At 36.8% G+C, this 12,059-nt stretch overlaps 1 protein-coding gene and 1 pseudogene across 23 annotated transcripts in view; both read right to left on the bottom strand.

The window, feature by feature from the left end:
- The window catches only part of SOX6 (SRY-box transcription factor 6), a 792,566-nt gene that overhangs the window by 536,920 nt on the left and 243,587 nt on the right, over positions 1-12,059 (bottom strand). The gene's annotated exons all lie outside the window — the stretch shown is intronic.
- LOC129484374 (aldo-keto reductase family 1 member B1-like) lies at positions 3,296-4,287 on the bottom strand (annotated as a pseudogene).

The raw sequence follows: 12,059 nt of genomic DNA, 5'->3' as shown, positions 1-12,059 counted from the left end.
AGAAAGTTCAAGTATCAAATGGGTGGTTGGATTGAATGACCTTACAGCCCTTAGATTCAATGATTCTAAGGTATTATTTAAAGAACTAAAGTGCTTCCAAAACACCTGTAACAAATTTTGTTCACTTTTACATTAAATCATAGCATTGCATGATTAAAACTGAAGTCAAGAATTAAATAACTTTTTAAAATTTATTGATGCATTGATTTTACTAATATTATACATAGTGAGCCACTGAATTAAAACAACTGTCTTCAACGCATTTATTTTCTCAACTAACTTTTAGGAAAATATCAATGCCTGGTCTTTTATATATCAAAATAAAAATTATACATTAAAAATATCCTGTATGCAAATTCGAGTGGGTTTTGCAGGAGATGTGATTGTTGCATTAAAACTATTGCTATTTCCTCCAAAGCTCCAGCAATTTAAAAATTTCAGTTCTTCACTGTTATTATCTCATTTTTTGCTTACAGCTTTACTAGATTAAACCCATGTTTATTGAACTCCATAATGCTTAGTTTTCTTTTTCCTTAATAATCATATTAAACTATGCAGAATTTGAATTAACTATAAATAATAAAATGTGAAATTTGACTTTCAGTAGGACTGACATTAAGCTAATGTCCAGTATTTTTTTTAAATGCAGTTGTTAATAATTTAAAACATCACAATACTGAATAGAAAATTATCTCTTCTAATGCAAAAGGTTAGAGTATTTGTGAGGTATCAAGGAAGACAACTGAAGATGCTACCTAGTCCACCACTCTGCTGTTCTGGAAGAACTTGCTTCCTCAAAGAAATAGGAATTTCTCCTATTCTTAAAGATCTCCAAAGGTAGTTATTATTGAAGCCACCTCATAATAGCCTATTCATGTATTCTATGCTGCTCAACCTATATCTCTTCAATATTATTTTGGTATTGAGGGCCACCACTTAGAAGGGACATTGACAAAGCATTCAGAGGAGAATGGCTAGGAAACTTTATGGAAACCATGTTACAATAGAATAGTTGCATGTGCAATGATGGTGGTTGGAATGAACTTGGAGATCATCGAGTCCAGTGGTTCTCAAACTCTTTGGTCTCAGGACTCCTTTACAATCCTAAAAATTATTGAGGGTCCCAAAGAGGTATTGTTACATTTATCAATACTTACTATATTAGAAACTAAAACTTTAAAATTTTTAAAGAGTTATTTTAAATAACAATAATAAACCTATTACATAGTATTATAAAGTATTTTATGAAATAAAAGCGTATTTTCCAAAATAAAAAAAAAGAGAGAGAAAACTGTAAAATGTAAAATGCTTTACATTTTTGCAAATCTCTCAAATGTCTGGTTTAAAAAAAGACAGCTAGATTATCACAGGTGCTGCATTCAATCTGTTGTGATATGTTGGTTTGGTGGAATTATGTGAAAAGTATTCATTTTCACACAGATAGGTAGTTAGAAAGAGGCGGAATGTTTTAATAGCCTTTTCAAATAATCGTGGCTATTCTTTTATATCAAAATTTGACAAGTAATCATTTCTCAAAAGTTAATTGCAATATGGAATCTAAAACTTGAATATCAATAAACTTTTTGTATTCCATTACTCTAAAATCAAATCGCCTTTAAATGGATCTTTTAGCCATGCCTGACTTTGTAACATCATACATTAGTTCATTTAAGAAACATTGGCTCACTGGGTTTAAAACATTGACATATTTTATTATGCAATATTGTTAAAACCACATTTCTTAATATCACCACCCAATCTTATCAGAAACATTTTTAAGTACTGGGAAGTGATCATGATTGTGGTGGTAGGTAAAAGCTTTCCAAACTACTAATTTGCTCTTGGAAGCTCAAATTTTTTTGACAAAAAAGTGTCACTTGTTTTCTTCAAAATAGGCAGGCTCACTTTGTTCATTTTTGAGGATATGTCTGCCAAGTTTTTAAGTCTAAATAATCATTGTGTGTTTGTTACTTGTTCTTTCAAGTAAAAAATGGTGTTCTTTGAAAAAGGTAGTTAGTTCAACTCAATTACAAGTGATTTTCCTCAAGATAACTATCATACTTGAGTATGTGGTGTAAGTGCCTTATACATACTTCACATTTCAGCACACAGAGTATTAAAGAAGGGTCAACAGTTAATAAAATTAATAATTTTACTGTTTCATCTACAATGCTTTTAGTGAAACTGGCTTTTTGTTTGTTTTTTTCGTGAGTGGTAATAATAAAGAATTCAATGACTACTAATATAATTTGGTGCCACTGTCTTAATGTGTGCTAAGGCACCAGCAGTTTTAACCCAAAATTGCTATGCATCCTCAGTGCAAATGTCAATACAGTGAAAAAGGCAACTAAAAATTTCCCATTATGATGAAAATAGTTTTGACAACACACCCTGTGAAAGGGTCTCAGGGATCTCCAGTGTCCATAGACCACATTTTGATAACCATTGATCTACTCTGATACTCCATTTTGCAGCCAAGGAAATTACCTTAGTTTTTTCAAGCATACAAATAAGAGGCAATGATACCTAGCACAGCAAGTGTAATATAGTAAAGGCTGATCAAAATTAGTTTCTCTTTCCTCCTTCCCAAAGAAAGAACAATACTTGTGGGTGGAAATTACAAAGTGGTAGGTTTTAGTTCAGTCCAAGATAAATCTTTTTTTTTTTTTTAAGTTCGCAAAAGCACTTTTTATTTGAGGCAAAGAGAAGTCTTGCTGAAAGGATTACAGTTCCAAGCAGTTAAAACTCTACTGTTAGTGGCACTACTTTTTTTTTTTTTTTTTTTTTTGAGAAGGAGTCTCGCTCTTTCACCCAGGCTGGAGTGCGGTGGCGCGATCTCGGCTCACTGCAGGCTCTGCCCACCAGGGTTCATGCCATTCTCCTGCCTCAGCCTCCCGAGTAGCTGGGACTACAGGCGCCTGCCACCTCGCCCAGCTAATTTTTTGTATTTTTAGTAGAGACGGGGTTTCACCGTGTTAGCCAGGATGGTCTCGATCTCCTGACCTCGTGATCTGCCCGCCTCGGCCTCCCAAAGTGCTGGGATTACAGGCGTGAGCCACTGCAGACACTACTTTGACCTGGCAGATTTTGCTTCCCTTTGGTCAGAAAAGGGTATTCAGGTTGTACTTTCCCCAGCAGGGCAAAAAGAAGGGCAAAGCAAACTGGAAGAGACCTCTACTCTACTGACAGGGCTCCTCAGATCCAACATCAAGCTGGACACACCTTTGCTGGCCACCCTACAGTTTGCTGTCCCACTGCTGAGTGACACAGCCATACTACATTTGCAATGAAAAAAATGAGGCAGGAAACACAGGTATAGGTTACTTAGGGACAAGCAGGCAACCACAGCTTCAAAACTCTTCATGGAAGGGGTAATCCTTGTGGGAGGCACAGCTCAACAAGGCACAGATCCTCCAGTTCCTGTTGTAACTGAGTGAGGTGGTCATATCCTGGCTGCTTAGTTCAAAGTTAAAGACCTTAACGTTCTCAGCAAATGCATTCTGGTGTCACAGACTCGGGGATCACCACCAAGTTCCTCTGCATGGGGAGCCAGAACAGGACCTGGGCTGTAGTTTTATTGTGCTTGGCTGTGATTGCCTTGATCCTGGGATCCTCCAGGAGGGAAGGGTCCTCGGGCTTGGCCCAGGGCCTGTTGGGAGAGCCGAGGGGGCTGTAGGCAGTCACCCAATGCCTTTGGACTTAACTTCTCCTGAATGAGGTACAGGTGGCACTCAATCTGGTTAACCGCAGGCTTATCCTTTAAGCCAGGTTTGTTTAAGATCCTCTCCTCCTGGAAATGGTTGAAGTTGGAGATGCCAATAGCTTTCACCAGCCCTTCATCCACCAGCTCTTCCATGGCTGCCCATGTGTCCAGAATGTTGGTGTCACTGGGAACCACATTGCCCGACTCATCCAATGGGGAAAATTCCTTCCCAGGCTTAAAGACAGTTGGCCAGTGAATAAGGTAAAGGTCCAGGTAGTCCAGCCTCAGGTCACTAAGCGTCTTCTGGCAGGCTCCTTTCACCAGGCCCTCCTCATGGTACATGCACCACAGCTTACTGACGATGAAGAGCTCCTCGCACTTCACCACCTGCTCCCTGAGCTTCTCCTGAATGGCCACCTCCACCTCATTCTCATTCTGGTACACATGGGCACAGTCGAGATGGCAGTACCCAACATTGATGGCCATCTTCACAGCCTCAATCACCTGGCGTGGAGGGGCTTCCAGGTGCCCAGCCCCAGGATGGACATCCTGGCACCATTGTTGAGCACGAGGTGGCTGGCCATGGCTGCTGCGCTCCCCAGACTCCCACCCAGAACCGTGCCTAGCTCAGTCCAAGATAAATCTTTTAAAGCAATGAAATAAGTTGCCTCATCAAATAGAAGTTGTCAAAGTTGAGACTGCATGACTCTTTACCAAGAATATTGTAGAAAGAATTCTTATAAGAGTTGAAAGTTGTACCAAAACTTAGCTGATTATACAATCACCTAAAAAGCTTTTATAAAGTTCAAATTTCTGGGCCCCACTCCAGACCTCCTAAACCAAAATCTCCTTGAGTGGACCAGGAGTTTACATTTTTAAAAAATGTATACTATTCACACCCACTAGGAAGAATACCTTTACACTTTCATGTAACATACCCTAAGCCTACTTTAATAAATTATATGGTCAGGATCAAGATATTTCTGGGTCAAAAGAGGAGGAATTATTGTGGCATTTCCTTAGGCCCACCAGTTCACCTCTGCCAACATGTGTAACTGAATTGTAAATCAGAGATAGGATTGCAAAAATTTGACACATTTTTACAACTGCCAACACTTTACTGCTCTCCTGAAAGAATAATTCAATAACAGCTATCTATGAACAAAGGTGGTCAGTATAAAAATAGTGTCTACACAAAACAAAACAAAAAAAATGAGGGCCAGGTGCAGTGATTCACATTTGTTATCCCACCACTTTGGGAGGCCAAAGTGCGAGGGTCATTTAAGGTGAAGAGTTCAAAACCGGCCTGGACAACAAAGTGAGACCCCCATCTCTACAAAAGAAATTTAAAAATTAGCCAGGCGGCCAGGTGTAGTGGCTCACACCTGTAATCCCAGCACTTTAGGAGGCCAGGGTGGGCAAGTCATGAGGTCAGGAGTTCGAGACCAGCCTGGCCAACATGGTGAAACCCCGTCTCTACTAAAGATACAAAAAATAAGCTGGGCATGGTGGCGTGTGGCTGTAATCCCAGCTACTTGGGAGGCTGAGGCAGGAGAATCGCTTGAACCCTGGAGGCGGAGGTTGCAGTGAGCCGAGATCTTGCCACTGCACTCCAGCCTGGGTGACAGGGCAAGGCTCCATCTCAAAAAAAAAAAAAAAAATTAGCCAGGCTATGGTGACACACACCTGTAGTCCCAGCTACCCAGAAGGCTGAGGCAGGAAGACCACTTGAGCACAGGAGGTTGGGGCTGCAGTGAATTATGATTACACGACTGCATTCTATCCTGGGCAACAGAGTGAGATCCTGTCTCAGAAAAGGGAAGGGAAGGGAAGGAAAGGAAAGGGAAGGGAAGGGGATGGGAGAGGAGGGGAGGGGAGGAGAGGGGAATGAAGGGAATATTTAGAAGATTGCATGTCATTACTTTATAAAGGTATTTTACAAAGGCAGCTTATCATTATGAACCAAGATCAAAATATAGACCACAAACTTCCAAAAACTATTTACAGAATTACCATGTGACTTAATCCCCAAAATTTGTATTTTGACGTCTTCACTACAGAAAAATTCCACATACTACACAAACAGAAGGCAGCAAGACAACCTGACCAAAATCAAATAAAAATTTGGCAGTGGGTAAAAAATAATATATTTTGTAACTTTTCACTTAATAAACTTGTTCTTCTTTATTCCTTCATGCCCCTTGCTTTTCTTATCAAAATACACTTCTTTGAAATAACACCTATTATTGTCTTTTTTAAGATCTTTTTTTCTTATAGCCTGTCTGATTTCAGAGATAACAACTTAATAATAATAGTTTTTAAAAAGGCAAAGAGGGTCCTGTATGAGTAGGACTGGAGAAAAAAAGTCATTATCAAAACATAATTCACAGACTACCTATATCAGAACTGCCTAGAGTGCTTATTAAAATAAAAAAATTGTGGCTGGGTGCGGTGGCTCATGCCTGTAATCCCAATACCTTGGGAGGCCAAGGTGGGTGAATCACTTGAGGTCAGAAGTTTGAGACCAGCCTGGCCAACATGGTGAAACCCCGTCTCTACTAAAAATACAAAGATTGGCCGAGCATGATAGTCCCAGCTACTCAGGGGGCTGAGGCAGAAGAATCACTTGAACCCAGGAGGCAGAGACAGCAGTGAACCAAGATTGCGCCACTGCACTCTGGCCTGGGTGACAGAGCGAGACTCCATCTCAAAAATAAAATAAAATAAAATAATTTTAAAGATTATTAGAGCTCCACCCAAACCAATCAATTCTATGATTCTGAGAGCTGGCCAATGAATCTAATTTTAGGCATTGTCCTCAGGTAATTCCTAGCACACTAAAATTCAAAAACTCCCGGGCTAAAGAGCAACTGTGCTAAATGTGGGTATGCTCACAAAAACTTGTATGGAAAAATGAAAATTTTGTAACTCTATAAAATGTCTTATTTTACAGAAAAGATTCTCAATGATTTTGGAGTTTCTGTTTTATAAAAATAAAATAACGATGTTTTCTTAAATGTAAGGAGGTATTAGAAACTAGACATGGAATTTAGCTAAAAAATTAAGTCTTAGTTATTGCAGGGTGCTTTTTTAAAAAAAATCTGAGATAAAGATACAAGAAATTCTTCAGCAATTCAATTAATATTTCTGAGAGCCCACAGGATGAATGGCATGAATAGGAATATCTAGGGATATAGGACAATAAAGCATAATCCCAGACCTCCAGGAATGACCATTTGGATTCATTGTAAGATATATGCTATAGTTAGAATAGTCTTGCATTTGCGGTGCACTATCATATCCAGAAAGAGGAGAGGATTCCTGTCCTTGCTGAGTTTTCTCTTCTTGAGTTCTGCTCACAAAATAGAGTAACAGTAGAGTGGCAGAGATTTAAAAAGCAATCATTTAACAAAATCTTGCAAATAAATTCTAATTTTTAAGTCCATACCTCTTTTTAATCAGCGTATTTTGTGTAGAGTGGACATATAGAAAAAAATAAGGCAGGGCCATTCTTTGTACTTGTTCTAGATAATTAAATCAAGATAAATTTAAAGGCAGCTAAAGATGGTCAATTTTAATCCTCATCTTTTAAAAGTCTTCTTGTTACCACTCTCAGTACCACTCCCTCTTAACCACAAATAATGACTTCAGTAATGGAGCTCTGTAATTTAAAAGTATCAGGCAAATAACAGCAAGTAACTTAGATGAGTTGACACCACCTGTTGTGCAAATAGTACTTAGACTACTATAAAAATAACAACTGCATTATCTACTGGATACAGACCAGAACAACTTATGGGAATACAGAGAGTCAACATAGTCTCAACTTGCATGTATGTGGCACTTTACATTTTTCAAGCATTTCTAAATTCATGGTAGAAATTAAAAGGAAGAGAGATGCTGGAAGAAGAGAAAAATAAAGATTTGATAACTATGGGCTAATTATCTAAGAGTCCTAACTCCTAGAGTAAATCATCCTTACTCATCATTTACTGGATGTTTACTCTGTGCCAGGCACTGTGTTAAGCCCTGAGAAAACAAAAATGAATGCAGTAGAGTTGGTGACTTCAAGGAGTTCACAGCCTAGTAAAGAAGACAAATAATTACAGCTTTGTATGAAATGAGTAAAGAGAAGAAAGCAGATTATAAAACTATATAATCTCACTTTCTAAAATAAAAAAAAAACTTTTAAAGATGAGGATGTTAACATTTACCTCCCAAAGTTTTTGTGGGGATTTGATATATGAAAATGCTTCCTAGATGGGGTATGCCTTCCATAAATGTATTTCCCTTTTTGCTTTTTCCCTAAGACTCAAATGAAATGAGCTGAAGTCACATCTTAGGTGATGTGGTGGCTAGTATAGTCATCCACTTTTTAAAGAGGAATGCCTTAAGGGTACAAGACCTTACAGTTGTGTCCTTGGCAATGCTACCACACTATCACACCTAACAAATAAACACTGTAGACCCACTAGGAGCTTAGTTGCACACTACAGGTTAGTCCTTCTCAACCTTACCTTAGGTCTTTTGCTCACTCTCAAAAACAAAGAAACAAAGAGGATCATGTGGAGAGATCCTGCTTATCATTTTACTGTATCTTCTTCATAACAATTTGAAGATTCCACTTTAAAGTTCAGACAAGATCTGGCCTAGCCTCAGAGGTTGCCTCACATTCTAAGTAAAAATATCAGGGATAGCAGAATGAAATGTGCCCAAGTTTATAGGCAAGGAAACGGACATACTACTCACTTAGGACCACATGACAAATTGCTGACAGAGCTTTCATTTTAAGTCAGAGTTTCCCATTACTAGGTATATGACGTAAAGCTAAAAAAGGGGGATAAAAATTATATTCACATACTTTTTAAAAAATAATAAAAGACTATGTTCTTAGGAAAAGGACTGAGAGGAATAAGCTGTTAACAAAGGCTGCCACTGGGCATGGGAGAATAGGTAAACACTTTCTTTCCATTTTTCACATTTTTCTAAATTTCCTTAATGCTGAACATTTTAAATTGGAAAAAATAAATTAAGCAAAAAAAGTATGCAGTTCTACTATTTTATACAGAGTTCACACTTGCAAAGGTCACACTCTTGAACAACATTCAGAGTATTTTCTAAATTGTCATTAACATGCAAGTAAATCTTCTAATTAATAATGTGAGTTCTATATCCTACATCCAAAAATAAGGGAAAGTTTAAAATACAGCCCACTCACTAGGCATAATATTATGTCATTATGTGGTTATTAAAACTTTTATTTGGAATCCTAGACAACAGCATGAGGAAACATTTGTGCTGTGCATCCACTGTATTATATAATAGACATAGTCAATAGAGTTATCTAACTATCTTTAAATCAGCAATATTCCTCTGAAAGTATGGTCTGAGATAGATTAACTACTTTTTCCTTGATAAATAACTTCAATTTCCTTATCTATAAAATGCAACACAGATTCATTGATAAAATTGAATGAGATAACATGTAAAGCAATTAGTACAGTACCCTGGCACTTAACAGGTATACTTTACATAGCTAACCTCTTAGAGTAACAATGGCAAAGTATGAGTTTTTTACCCTTCTTAACTTTTTGTTCCATTACTTCACACTCTGCCAAAACAACAGGAACCAGAAGGCAGTCTAGTATACTAAGAGAGTGAGGGCTAGGAGGCAGATCTAGCTTCAAAACCTGGTTCTGACATTTACTAGATATGTAACCATGGGCAATTATTTAATTTCTCTGCATCTTAGTTTCCTCATTTGTAAAATAAACACAATCTCATCTCATCTACCTTAAAAGATTTTTAGGATAATAAAATGAGATTATCTACATAAAATATCTAGCAACATATTGAGCCCACAAAGTAATGTATTCAACAATGTTTGGCAATTATTAGCAGGAAAATAATTGCCAAATTTTCTGTAAAAGGCCAGACAGTAAACAATTTAAGCTTTGATAGCCATATGGTCTCTCTACTCAACTCTGCCATCATAGAGCGAAAGCAATTACAGAAATTACATAAATAAGTGGGCATAGCTGTATTCCAATAAAATTTTATTTACAAGAACAGGTAGTGTGCCAGATTGGGCTCCCTGGACATAGTTTGCTTAACCCTGCTTTAATAGACTCCCCAACTGGAGATATCTAAGTAGCTCTCTTATCTATGACTCCCTAGGTATACTCCTTTAATAATCATATATTTTAGATCACTATTTTACAAAGTGTGTTCTATATACCACTTGTTTCCTGAGATATTAATATATATTATGCCTTGATAAAATTCTATGTTCATATAAGTTTAGAAAGTTCTGAGTTAAATAGATTTTGGTTTTGGTGCAAGCACTAACCAAAAGAAAACTATAATATCAGACAAAAAAGGGTTAAAGGCAAAGAGCATTATTAGAGATAAAGATAATAGTAACAGTAATAGTAACGATTAAAAAGTCAATTCATCAATAAGATATAACAGTTCTAAGTTTATATAAACCTAATGCCATATTCTCAAAATATTTAGCTAAGCTTGCCAGAAGTATAAGAGAAGTCCATAACTGAAAGTAAAAATTTTAAAATATTCTCTGGATAAATGATAAAATAAGTAGACTTTTAAAGGCAGAAAAATATAAAAGACTTAATTAATATCATCAACAAATTTGACCTAATTGACATATTTATAATGGTACACCCAACAACTGCAACAAGTGCACAAAAAACAGTATTTTTAAGCAAACATCATACCATGATTCTTGATAATAAAATGTCAACAGCCTTTTCTTTGAGATAGAGAATGCAATAAAGATGCCCACTACTTCTATTTTCAACATTGCATTGGAAGTATTAGACAGTATAATTAGACAAGAAAAGTACATGCAAAATATAAAAATTTAAAAGAAGAAATCAAATTGCCAGAATTTGCAGATGATATGATTATACAGAAAGAAAATTCAAAAGAACCTACAGATGAAGAATTATAATTAACAAATGGGCTTGACAATTTTGTTTTATGCAAGAGCATTGTACAAAAAATGCTTTTCTACATATAATCCCAAGCAAAATGAAATTTATAAATATCATTTATATAAAACTATCACAAATATCAAATACCTAGGTAAGACTTGTAATGAAAGATATGCAAGGCCTCATTGCAATAAACTATGTAACATTTTTGAGAATAAGTTAAGGCCCAGCAATCGGAGAGCTATACTATGTCATGGATTGGAAGACTCAAAATTGTAAAGAAGTCAATCTCCCCAAATTAATTTAGAGATTCAGTGCAATTCCAACAGTCTATGTGTGTGTGTGTGTGTGGTGTGTGTGTGTCTGTGTGTGTGTGCATAATATAGTAAGTTGATTTTGAAATTCATATGAAAATCCAAACATCCAAGAAAAGCCAAGAAAATCTTGAGCACAAAAAATAGACTTGATCTATCAGATATCAAGATAAACTATAAAGCAACAGTAATTAATACAGAGTAACTGGCACAAGAGGAGAAAAGCATTCCTTTGGAACAGACTAGAGGGCACAGAAAAAGGAATAAAAACTAAGCAGGTATATGTTTTAAACATCCATATGAAAAAATAAAATAAAACTTGCTCCCTATCTCATGTCATACAATGCAAAGATCAGTTCCAGGTAGTCTATGGGTCTAAATTAAAAAGGTAAAACAATGACTAGAGATTCCGAACCCGCGATCAATAAAGTACTAGGGGTTCTATGGAAGGCCTTCGAAGGTTCCATGAACACCTTCAAGTTATATAAAATGATTGGTATGTTTCTGGAGAAATTACCCATATCTTTCATCACCTTCTCAAAAAAAATACACTACCTAAAAAAGTAGCTTAAGAATGTCCTCATGAATTCAGGGTAAGAAAAGATTTTTTAAACAAAATATTGAAAGCATCACCCAAAACGGGAAAAGTAGATAAATTTTATTTGATTACATAAATAATATTAAGCATTTCTGTTCATGAAAAGACATCATAAGAGAGTAAAAGGCATCTTTTAGTGTGGAAAAAAGGTATCTACAAAACAGAAAAGATGCCATTGGTGCCGCTACTTAGGAGTTCCCTGGACCAGTTCTGATTTTGGCCAGAGCTGCAATGGACAGTCACATGCGAGCACAGACTGGCCTTGCTAGTATCTCATCTCAAGCAATGACTGAACATTCTGCCGCCTTCTGCTTCATGACCTTCTCTGAAGGCCACGGATATATGTTTAGCCCAGCACAAGCTCAGCTTGGGAGATGGGGGAGTAAACACCACTGGAAGAAACTCTTAATCAGCATTGAATAAGTGCTTCAGATTCTCCTCCTTCAGGAAGGCTTTCTGTGCTCTTCTCAGAGGTTCTAAAAGAATCC

This window comes from Symphalangus syndactylus, chromosome 6, assembly GCF_028878055.3.
Source record: "Symphalangus syndactylus isolate Jambi chromosome 6, NHGRI_mSymSyn1-v2.1_pri, whole genome shotgun sequence".
In the NCBI taxonomy this organism is placed as follows: Eukaryota; Metazoa; Chordata; class Mammalia; order Primates; family Hylobatidae; genus Symphalangus; species Symphalangus syndactylus.
This window is presented reverse-complemented; position numbering and strand designations above follow the sequence as displayed.